Source organism: Sarcophilus harrisii, chromosome 5 (genome assembly GCF_902635505.1).
Source record: "Sarcophilus harrisii chromosome 5, mSarHar1.11, whole genome shotgun sequence".
NCBI classification, from domain to species: Eukaryota; Metazoa; Chordata; class Mammalia; order Dasyuromorphia; family Dasyuridae; genus Sarcophilus; species Sarcophilus harrisii.
The window spans coordinates 11,995,171-12,007,248 of NC_045430.1; positions in this window are offsets into that span (position 1 = coordinate 11,995,171).

The window sequence follows — 12,078 nt, forward strand, 5'->3', positions numbered from 1 at the left end:
TGAGACCCGTGACTTTGCACAGCTCTCCCTCATTTCAATCCAATTCGCTATCAAGTCATACATCAACTTCCTGAGGTCACCGACCTCTTGGAGAATGAAGGATAAACAATAATCTGACTTGCAAACAGATTGGGTGATAATCCCTTGTAGCTGTCCAAGATACTTTTCATTTTGGACCTAGAACTTTTGCCTACTTCCTATCGCCCTGATCCCTAGAGCCCACCACAAGCCTCCCTCCCCAAGCTCTCGGGATGGCCATGGCCCCTGACCCTGCTGGGCTTTGGCTCCAGAGGGTCACCAACCACAGCTTATCCCTTCTAACACTGATTTAAACACTGATTCAGAGCCTTAGTTTGAATCTTAGCACTGGATGGACTTTCGGTAAGTCACTTAATCTCTCCAGATCTGAATTGACTCAACTGTAGGAGGAAGAAGAACACTGAAATGACCTCCAGGTCACACACACACACACACACACACACACACACACACACATCCTGTCCCACAAAAAAAGATAAACTTCTCTTCAACCTACTTTCAATGGAAAAGAAAATTGACAGATTTTAAAACAGCAAAAACATCAAGGGTAATGATGGAGAGAGTTCTGGACATGGACTCAGGAACAACTGGTTCCAATCTCACCTGTAACAATAACTAGGTTTGTGGTTACATATAAGTGACCATTTAGTCTCTCTGAGCCTCAGTTTCCTCATCTGTAAAATAGAAGTGACTATACTTACATTAACCACCTGACAGAGTTGTTTTAAGCAAAGAAAGGCATTGTAGAAATAGGAGTCATGATTGTCATTACTCCAGTCCCAGACCAGATGACCAAAGAGTTTTCTTTTTCTTTTCTTTTTTCTTTCTTTTCTTTTTTTTCACCTTTAACTAAAGCTTTCCCAAGGCTGATCAAGCCCTACTCCCCCAATCCATGCAAAACTTGTCCGGAAGGCTCCTGCCCCCCCCCAGGAGAATGGCTCTTTCCTCCCAAAGCACCTCCAAAATAATTTAGGGAGTTGCCCACCTGAGAGTTCTTTGGGGCATTCTTCCAATACCTAGCTCACTCTCAGTGGATAAGAAAGTCTCCTGGGGGTCATATGGGGTTTGTGATGCTCTACTCACACTTGTACAAAAGCTGCCTGGGTACCCGGCCTCCTTCTGCCCAAAGAGGGAAGGGGGAAGCAAATATAAACATCATGTAATATTTTTCCACCACTTCAAAAATGAGTTTAATTCCATCAGACACACAAATTCTACAGACCTCATCTCTTTCTTTATGGATGCCTCCAGCAACAAGACTCAGGAGACACAGGGTGATATAGTGGAAAGAATTGAATCTGAAGTCAAAACAGGATCTGGGTTCAAATCTTTTTTTTCTGGGTTCAAATCTTAGCTACCATTTACTATCTGGTTGAAGACCATGAGCCTCCTCTTCTCTGGCCTCCGAAATGAGGCAGTTGGAGGATGGCCTCAGATCTGTCCAGCTTCAGGGCTAAGAGTGAACTCTGCTCTCAGAAGCCTTGATTCACTTTGCTTCAAGGTCCCAGAGTACCGAGCTGAGCTGTCTCCCTCCTCGGTCCCAGTCCCAACCCAACCTCTGTCTCCGGGTTTTCTTAGACAGACCCGACTTTCCTTCCCTCTCTCTCCTTCCCTCAGGCCGGAGTGGGAGAGGGGACTGGGAGGGCCCATCCTCCACCAAATGACAAACCTGAGAATTAGATGATTTTGAATCCTTGCAATTTACAAACAAGCTCCCTCAGGGAGAAGAAAGGAAATAAATTGAACTCATTCATGCATGAATATCAATGAGAAGAGGAAAGAGGGGAAGAAGATGGAGAGGAAGGACAGGGTTGGCTTATGAGAGGAGCCCCGCTGAGCCCAAGAGGCAGAACGGTTTTATTTGTCTGGGTGACCCCACGGGACTTAGGAGAGGTTGCAGAATGGATACATGGACCCTATAGGATTTTTGCCACTTCGTGTGGCAAATGGGGAAACTGAGACCCAGTTACAACTTGGCCAAGGTCACATAGGTAGAAATAACCCTTCTCAACTAAGCTGTGCTGCAGGAGGTCCCAGTGAGATAGAGGGGTACACGGGGGTTGATAGAGGGGGCCCGATGGGGGACTTAGAGCAGGTCCCTTCTTCCTTCTGGGAAGGATGAAGGGATTAGAGTTTGAATTGGATGTCCAGTAGACATCATCCATGTCCCAAAGGGAACTCATCATCTTTCCCCCTTCCTGCCTTGTCCAGAATTGTAGAAGGCACCCTCGTTCTACCAGGCCTGAGGCTCCCAACTTAGGAATCATCCTGGTCTCACAGCCCCCTATCCAAGCTCTTCAGTCCCAGGGTCTCCATCTTTGTGGCTTAGATGGCCCCTCCTCTGATCTCACACTCCCACCACTCCAGAACAGGCCTTCATGGCCTGCCCCTGGAGCACAGCAATGACCTGCTGGGGAGGGCGGGGAAGGGGACTGAAGCCTGGTCCAATGGAAAGAACGCCAGCTCTGTAGTCCTGAGGTCAAGAGGACCTGGGATGAAATTCCAGCTGATGATTACTTCCAGTAGAATTATGGGAAAGTCATTTACCCTCTATGTTTAAAAAGAAAGAAAGAAAGAAAGAAAGAAAGAAAGAAAGAAAGAAAGAAAGAAAGAAAGAAAGAAAGAAAGAAAGAAAGAAAGAAAGAAAGAAAGAAAGAAAGAAAAGAAAGAAAGAAAAGAAAGGCAGGAGGAGGGGGCAAGGAAGGAGAGGAGAAGGGGGGCAGGTCAGGGGAGACTGGGAATGACTGAGGAAGCTGGCCCAAGATGGAAGAAGCGAGGGATGGGAGCTGGGTGGCTGCCTGTCCTCCCACCCTTCCTCCCTCCCCAGTCCTCTCCACGGGGCCTCGGCTGCTCCAGTGGCTCTGAAGAGGAATAATAAAGCCCATGGCTCCGTCCCTTTCATTACCTGAGCTGGTCTCTCCGCTAACAAAAGCCCAGCCTCCAGTCTGGCTTAGTAGAGCCCCCAGCTCCCAGCTCCCTCCGGGAAACCGACTTCAATGGTTTCTATTAATGCCTCCAAGAAGGGGCAATTACCTGCATTGTCCTGAAGTCACACACAGCCAGGGGGAGGGGGGAGAAGCAGCCAGCCAGCGGAGAAAGAGCCCCAGCCAAGGTTGACAGGCTGAAAATCTAATCCATCCTCCCTTTCCTGCTCCATCTCTTCTCCCTCTCCCATCAAAAATGCCTCCCCATCTCCCTTGTCCTGGTCCAGCCTCCCCCCCTCAGAGCTGGGGGGCTTCAGGATCGGTCCTAGGAACTGTAGAGACAGCCTCAGAAAAGAGCAGGCGAGGAAGCCAACTAGCCAGGGTCATTTCAAGGACCCCCAAGTCCTTCCCACTAATCAAGAGTGAGTGCCTGAAATTACTCCAGTCCAGATGAGTGAATCCATTGAATTTCCCATTTAACTTCCTTTGAAAATGGAAAACTTCTAGAGGGAGGGAGGGAAGGAGGAACAGGACAGCATTTGAAAATATTATATTATATTATATTATTATATTAATAAATATCCTCCACTGTCAGAGCAAGACATAGAACATCTAGAGAAGGACTTTGGGACACAGAATGCATATTTTATAAAGGATCTATTCTATAGGGAAGCTTATGCCTACGAGATTGAGAAGGACCTCAGAAGAAAGAAAAGGGGAGTTCAGAGATCCTCAGAAAGAGAATGGCAGAGGTGGGAGGGGCCTTAGAAAGAGAATGTCAGAGCTGGGAGGGAGCTTGAAACAGGGGATGTCAGAACTGTGAGGGGGCTTAGAACAGGGGATGTCAGAGCTGGGAGGGAGCTTAGAACAGGGGATGTCAGAGCTGGGAGGGAGCTTAGGACAGAGGATGTCGGAGCTAAGAGGGAGCTTAGGACAGAGGATGTCAGAGCTGAAGGCTTTAGAGCAGAGAATGTCAGAGCTGGAAGGGAGCTTAGAAAGGGGGATGTCAGAGCTGGAAGGGAGCTTAGAAAGGGGGAGGTCAGGGCTGGGAGGGGCTTTGTGACATGTATAAAGAATATAATAATTCTCCAAGGTTTGCAAAGCATTTTGCATGCACTAATGCCTTTATGACAAGCCTGTGAGTTGGACAACGTGAGGACAGAGAGCTGACCTTGGACCCAGAATGTCTAGAGTGCACATCCTGCCTCTGATTCACACAGCACCAGGGATCCTGAGCTGGGCCTCCTTTACCTGCAGCTCCACCTGGCAAAACTGCAAGTTTCTAAGACTATAAAGATGTCGCTCTAAATGTAGGAGTTTCTTCACTTGGGAGTTCCCTTTGCTGATGAGATCCCAAATCCCAGTCCTGTCCCCTTTCAACTTTGTGAGGTAGATAATAGTTATTATTAAATAGGCATTTAATTTTTACTATTTTACTATTAATTTTAACTTATTATTAAATAGGTATCCCTCATATATCACTACTTTTCAGTACAGTAGAGGACCTCTCCTGAGGGTGGCCATGGCAGAGGACATAAGGGATGCGCTCTTAGTGAGAGGAGAGGGCCCATCTCCAAATAGAGAGATGAGTCATGAGCTCTGGGAATACCCTGCACATCGGAGGCAGCAGGAACAGTCCCTGTGACAGTCAGAAAGACCTGAGTTCAATATCCCACCCCTGACACTCACTATGTAACCAAGGATGAGTCACTTTTCTTTTGAGACTCAATTTCTTCTTCTGTATAATGGGTATAATGATAGTACCTACTTCCCTTGGTTTTTGTGAGGCTCAAATATAGGCAAAGTGTTTTGCAAACATCAAGTTCTATTTAAATGGCAGCTGTTATTCCTAATTTTTTCTGGCCAATGGCCAATGTAGGTGTTGAATAATGGCTGATTCATCCCTTAGGATGGAAGCTTGAGAAGGGCAGGGACGGGCCCAGTTTATCTTTGTATCGTTAGCATCTCTTACAGGGCTGGGGACAGTGTAAGTGCCTGAGAAATGATGGAGGGTTGCTGGATTGCTGTATTATTTATATCATTTATATCATTAATAATAATAGTGATACAATAATAAGTTAATACCTCCTAGAGTACTTTAATGCTTTCAAAGCACTCTCAATGATGACCCAGAGAGCTAAGTAGCAGCGGAAGGCTCCTCGCCCCCATTTTCCATCTGAGACAATTCCTCCAAGGTCATAGTGCTGGGCGGACAATAACAGGGCTCCTTCCATTTCACCAAGGATGGGAGGGGCCCACTAAGCTCAGTGATCACCCAGTTCTTAGCAAGAAGACAGGAGGTGGTCTGGACAGGACTCATGTTCCACAGCTCCCGAACAAAGATGGTGGCCACCCTGGGAGACCAACTTGGGACCCCTGAATGGGCTGAAGCAGTCGAGAAAGGCATCCTGGGATGGATACTACTCAGTGCCTCGGATCAGGGAATGTCCAGCTAAGGCCCTACTCTAGCTTGAGCAAAGAGAAGACTGTGAGTGAGCCCTTGTGGTAATGGGACCCTGTGCACAAAAGGGCAATCCCCAGCAATCTGAGAGAGCGTTGCTGAAATCCCAGACTGAACACATTAATCACGATTTTTAATAATTGATCATAAGAGCAGATATTTTATAGTCATTTAAAGTCTATAAATTGCTTCACATCCATTATCTTGCCTGATCCTTATAGAGTTTCTGTAGGGTAAATGATAAAAATATAATTATCCCCATTTTACATATGGGAAAGTTCAACTAAAGTCCATTTCAAAGGTTTCATTGTGAGTGGATGTGACCCTGGCTTCTCAAAAGGCAAAACCAGTAGAGGGTGAGCTCTGTAGGGAAGCTACAAAGGTCCTGGTGACACGGTCTGGTTGGGGTTCAAGAACCACATTCAATTCCATTCAATTCAACAAATACTCAGCTCCTCCTACAGGTCCAGAGCCATATGGGACTCTAGGGATAGACAAAGAATGAGGGATTTATATTCTGTCCAGGACATATGAGCCATCCACCACTAAGCAAACGCTGAGGGATACAAAGGGATGTCTGGAAGGAACTAACAGCTGGGGAGGGACAGGGAGAGAACACAGAATGTTCTTGGACGGGTGGTACCATCTGAGCTGTGCTTTGGTTGGGAGTCAGGGCCTCCAGAGGAGAGGTGGAGGCCCAGGGAACATAGAAGTGGAGTTCTGGGTACAGAAAGTAGTAGCTGAGCCAATGTGGCTGTTAGAGACAGGGAAGAAAGTGACAAGTCTGGTGGGACTTTAGATGCCACAGTGATGAGCTGGTAGTTTATCCCAGGGGCAATAGGGAGCCCCAAAGGCTTTTGAGTAGGGGAGCTAATTAATCAGAACTGTGCTTTAGGAAAACAAATTTAGCGGCTCTGTGGAAAATATATTAAGATAGGAGAGATGGGAAGCAGGGTTTCTGCTACTGGAATAATCTAGAGACCATGAGGGTTTGAAGTAAAGAAAAGGAGAGAGACAGAGATGGAGAAAGAAGAGACAGAAAGAGACAGAGAAAGGAGAGAAAGACAGAGATAGAAAGAGTAGAAAGAGACAGACAGACGGAAACAGAGAATGAGAGACAGACAGAAAAAGGAAAAAAACAGAGAGAGGAGAGAGAGGCAGACAGAAACAGAGAGAATGAGAGGTATAGACAGAGAGGAGAAAGGCAAACAGACAGAGAGAATAAGAGACAAACAGAGAAAGAGAAAGACAGAGAGAGAGAGAGGAGAAAGAGCAGACAGAGACAAAATAAGAGACGGACATAGACAGAGAAAGGAGAGAAAGACAGACAGAGAGAGATGGGGGGGAGAAAGAGGCAGACAGACAGAAACAGAGAATGAGAGATAGAGACAGAGAAATGAGAGATTAACAGAGACAGAGAGAATGGGAGGCAGCGGCAGAGAGAGAGAATAAAAGACAGAGAGAGAAGGAGAAGGGTAGGAGAGACAGAGAGAGGACAGACAGACAGACAAAGTTGGTGGAGTAAAATTGCTATCTCAGCAATTCACTGCACAAGGGGAATGATGGAGAAGGAAGTCACCACCACCACCAAGGCTGGACAGGGAGCTGGAAGGATGGCTATCTGCCAGCAGAAATAAGGACATGAGGAAGAGGGTGAATTGCAGTGAATTGGGGAGAGAGAGATGAGTTCTGTTTTGAAGATGTGAGGGAGATGTCGATGGGACATCCACTGGGAACCATTCCACGGGCAGTGAGGGGCTCCCTCAGGGGAGAGATGGGGCCTGTATCTATGGCTCAGAGTCATCAGCGTTGAGACGGGAAGTGGGCCCTCGGAGCCCGGCCAGGTTTAGAGAGTTTCATCGCTAGAAATCTTGACATCAGGTGAGGATTTGGGGGGAGCCACAGCATCTCAGGGAAATGTATATAAGGTGTGGAGGGCTGGTCATTTACATTGTGATGAAATCATACATGAATGAATGAATGAGAAAGCATTAGGATATGTTAAGTCCCAGGGCACAGAAATAGAAACTCAAGTCAGCCCCTGCTCTCAAGAAACTTGTGTTCTAATTGGAGGGAAACAACACACACAATCCCAAGTGTTGAAGGACAGGGGAATTAACCCATTCGGAATAAGTGACCTGTCCAAGGTCACACAGCCAGTCTGAAGGAGCCAGGACCCCCATGCAGATGTTTCTATTCCAAGCCCAGGGAGGCCTGGACATCTGCACCAGCCTGTCCTGAATTCAGAACCGTTGCCTCATTCCTCAGGCATCCTTGGTTTCAGCGTGCTTCCTCGAGGACAGAATGGAGACCCCCCCAGCCTCAGCCTCTCCACTGCTGAACTCAAACCTCTGACTCACCACCCTGAGACAGTTGAGTAATGACTTGAGGGCACCCAGAGACCCAGGAGACCGAGGTTCTAAGCCTGCTTCTGACAACAATCTTTTTCACTGACTTTCAATAAGCCTTTGAACTTTTCTACGTCTCAGATTTCTAAAAATGAGAGGGAAACATTTAGTAGGGACCTATTATGTTCAAAACAGGGCACTGAACCTTAGGAAAGGATAAGCTTCCCAGACCCCTTCTGGCTCTGACATCCCTTGTTCTCGGGCCCCTCCCCTCTCTGAGATTCCCTGTTCTAGACTCCATCCCAGTTCTGACATTCCCTGTTCTAAGCTCCCTCCTGGCTTTGATATTCCATGTTCTAAGGACACATTGTGGGCCAAAGAGCTATAATTCTATGAGATCAAATGAGGTCAAATGATATAAAAGGCAAAGATCTTTATTCTTCCCATGAATCCTGGGACAGTTTCAGCAGTATAGGGTGCATTTTTTACATTACCAGTTTTTCAGAGGCCAGAATATCTCATTGTTCCAAGGTTATCGCACCAGGCTCGTGGCTTCAGCGTTGATCCCATAATCAGTTCCTTCAAATAAGCTGCTACTGAGCTGTTCCCACCCCTTTTCTCTGGTTTACAGTCTCAGGGACTTGGCCCATCTCCTACCCACTCCAGTCCCCAGCCTGGGATTGGGAATTAGCAGCAGCTCCACAGCACTGCCAGGCCAGAGTGACTGCCTCTTTCTCCTCTCTGCCTCCATCTTTCTCTCCTTTCTCTGGTCTCTGGAAGTTGCTGCCCAACAGGGTAGCAAATGTACAAATGTAGTCACAGCTAAGATTGGTCTCTGCTTCCAGAGGAGTTAAGCAGTTCCCGAGCCTTGGAGATGGCCAGGAGAGGAGGAAAGTGTGTGTGTGTGTGTGTGTGTGTGTGTGTGTGTGTGTGTGTGTGTGTGTGAAGAAACATCCCACTGGGGAGAAGGACAGAGATCTGCAAAAGAGAGAAAGTCCATGTTGGCTGAAGGAAAGGTGTGGAGAAGGAGGGAGAGTTGGGAGGAAGATGGGATAGGGGGCAGGGAGAAAGAGATAATGGGAGAGAAGAGAGGGAGGGAGAAGGAGGGGGGAGTGAAAGAAAAAGGGGATAGAAAAAGTAGAGGGAGGAGACAGATAGAAGAGAGAGAGAAAGGGGAGAGACAAAAGAGAGGGAGGGATAGAGATGGAGAGAGAGAAATAAAGAAAGGAGAAGAGAGGGGGGAAGAGGGAGAAAGGGAGGAAAGAGGGAGGGAGGGAGAGAAAAGAAAGGAGGGAGGGAGGGGAAAGGAGAAAGGGAGGGAAGGAGGGAAGAGAGAGAGAGAGAGAGAGAGAGAATGCAAATGTGTGATTTGAACCTAACTTTAGCTCCAGAGTGGGATGACTCACTCTTCTGGGGGGAGCAGCTGAAGCAATTCCAGGTTTCTGTTTATATACCTAGATGAGCTAAATATACAGGCTGAAAGGTTCCTCTGTTCTGGTCCAACAGCTCTTTGGTGCCTTTACTCCCTCCTGTCCTCAGCGTCCCCCAGCACACGCAAGCCCCAGGTACCTAGCCCCCCTCCTCCTCCCCAGGCCTCACACTCCGGGGGCCCCCACGCTCTGGCACAGAGCACATGGTGGCTACAGGTCCCCGGCAGCTCTGCCAAGGACCGAGCAGGCAAGTGGAAGGCCCTGGAGGCCTATCCGCAGCCTAGCAGGACCTGGGAGAGTGCACAGAGGGAGCCCCCTCCCCCCCTGCCGCCCAGCCACCCCCATCCCTGGGCCAAACAACACAAACACGAGGGAGATTTAGTGTCACCATGGAGCGGAGCTGCGGCCCTGGGCACTTGGGTCGGGGGCACACTGGGAACCAGGAGTGTCCAGGACCCTTGGCCCGGCCCTGCCAGGCTGGGAGCAGGGAAGGGTCTCGGAACAAAGAAGGAAGCGTGAGGAGGCTGGGAGGGGCCGGAAGGTGAGACGCAGAGTGCAGAACACTGGCGCTGGGAAACACTGGCTCCCACAAATTCATTTTGCAGAGGAGGAAACCGAGGCTCGGAGCAGAGCCGGATCCAGGGGCACACGGGGTGCCAGGGAGGGTGAATGCTCTGCCAAAGCAGAGTGGATGCCGACTGAATTAAGGGATCCCGAGCCGCACTGATGGCCGCACCACTCCCCGCACGCGCTGCGGGCCGGGCTGGGATGCCCAGAGTGGGACCGGCCTCCTGGCGGAGCAGGGAGGCAGGGAGGCCGGAGCCAGAAGAAGCCGCTGCGGATGGCGCTTAGCCCAGCTCGGAGCTCGTTCTCTTCGTCCCCGTGTGGGGCGTCTCACAGGGAACCGAAGAGTGAGAGAGGAGCTCCCCGGAGGGGGGGGGCCGGGGGCTCGAGGACGGACTCCATCCTCCAGCTTCCCCGAGCCCCTCCCCCGCGGCCCCGGCTCGCTCTGGGCCATACGTGGCCATTCACTGGCCGCCTGCCGTGAGGGCCCGTGGGCCTTGGGGCAACTGCTTGGGTGGGGCAGCCCCCCTCCTTGGGTGCCCCGAACTGGCCGGGGCTTTGGGGGGAGAGGGCCCCCAGCACACCGGGAGGTGCCTTTAAGGGATATTTAATACACCCCAAAGGAATCTGGCTTCCTTCCTCTGCACTCGGGGTCCCTGGCTCCCTTTGGAGGAAGGGAGGAGGTCCTGACAGACTGCAGGGAATAGCTGGCCTCCCCTCAGTTACATCATACCCCGGCCCTGACGTCCTGAGAGGACAGGCGGGATTGGGGGCGGAACCCTGAGGTTGCTAAGCAACTATAGCCTCCTACTGGGTCTCAGAATCTGAAGAAATTCCCTTCCACTCTCCTCTGAAACCCGAACCCCATTCCCGGGGGAGTCCTGGGCACTCAGAGAGGGGGCCCCAAGTGGCTGCTTAACGCAGTCCTAGCATTTCAGAACCGAGAGCCCAGAGGAACCCGGTTAGAACTGGGAGAAACCTTAGAACTGAGAACTTTAGAAGGCCAGTGCTGGAAGGTAGAATATCCAAGCTAGGAGAGGTCCCAGAACACGGAATGTCAGGTGAAAGGGACCACAGGGATCATCCCATTTTCCTGATAAAGAAACTGAGGTCAGGAAGTAGGCAATGACTTCCCCAGTCGCCCAGGGAGCTAAAGGAGGCCCTTCCATGGATGGAGTACCTTCCCTCGCACCATCAGAGTTATGAAAAAAATAGTCATTTGGGGCTCAAAGTGAGCCAGACAACCCTGTACCCCCAACCTGGCTCCTTCCCTGCAGCCTCCAGAGGAAGCTTAAGAAACTCAGGAAGGGTGTGGGCTTCCCCCTCTCCAACACCCCACCTGTAAGCAGGAAGAGCCATTGTTCTGTGGAAATAATGAATTATTCCTAATTTAATTACATCTTTAATTCATTCCAGTCTCTGCGGAGTTGAAGACATCATCTGAGTGAGCTTCAGTGTTTCATGGGGAAGGAGAGAAAGAAGCAGAGATGTCTTTATATCGTATCCCATTTCCCAGAAGGAGGGAAATCAATTATAGCAAGCCACAGCGCCTGGGGGACTGAGGCAGGCTCTCCCCCTTCCCCCTGGCCATTGTAGCCTGATTAGGAGAGCATGGGCCAGCACCCCAACATGAGCGGCGGGGATAGAAGCAAAGGAACTGGGCCTCCGTATTCTCATCCATAAAATGGAAGCAGCGATAAGAATACCCACTCTGCCAATTTTGCAGAAGGCCATGGGAATCAAATGGGATAACGAATATAAATCACTTGGCAAGATTTCTAGGATCCGAAATCTGGAGCTGAATGGGATCCCCCATTTTTACTGCAAAGGGCAAAAATGAAAGTCTGCCTTCAACGAGTTTTTATTTCACTGGGGAAGAGAAAAGGCAGGAAAGGCAGATGGAACAACGTCCGCATGCTACAAAATATAGACCATGTAAACACAAGATAATTTCATGGAGGGGAACCGGAATTTGGGGGAATCGGGAACATTCTCCCGGGGTGCTAGAGCTGAGCTAAGGATTCTAAGAATCCAAGGGGAGAAGGGAGTGCACATCAGGTGGCAGGCACTGAAAGCTAATCTGTGCAAAAACTGAGAGATGGGAGATGGAATATTATATAAATCAAACTTCATTTGAATCAGAGCCAAAAAGGGCTCCCTCGTCTATCTGGTCCAAGCTGCCTTCCTTTCACAGATTGCATGAAACAGCTTCTGGAGTCCTGTGCACATCAAGCCCTATAATGAGCATCACTTTTGTAGCCTAGTTATTGAGGAGGAAACTATTGATGAGGAAACCAAGGCAACGAGAATGA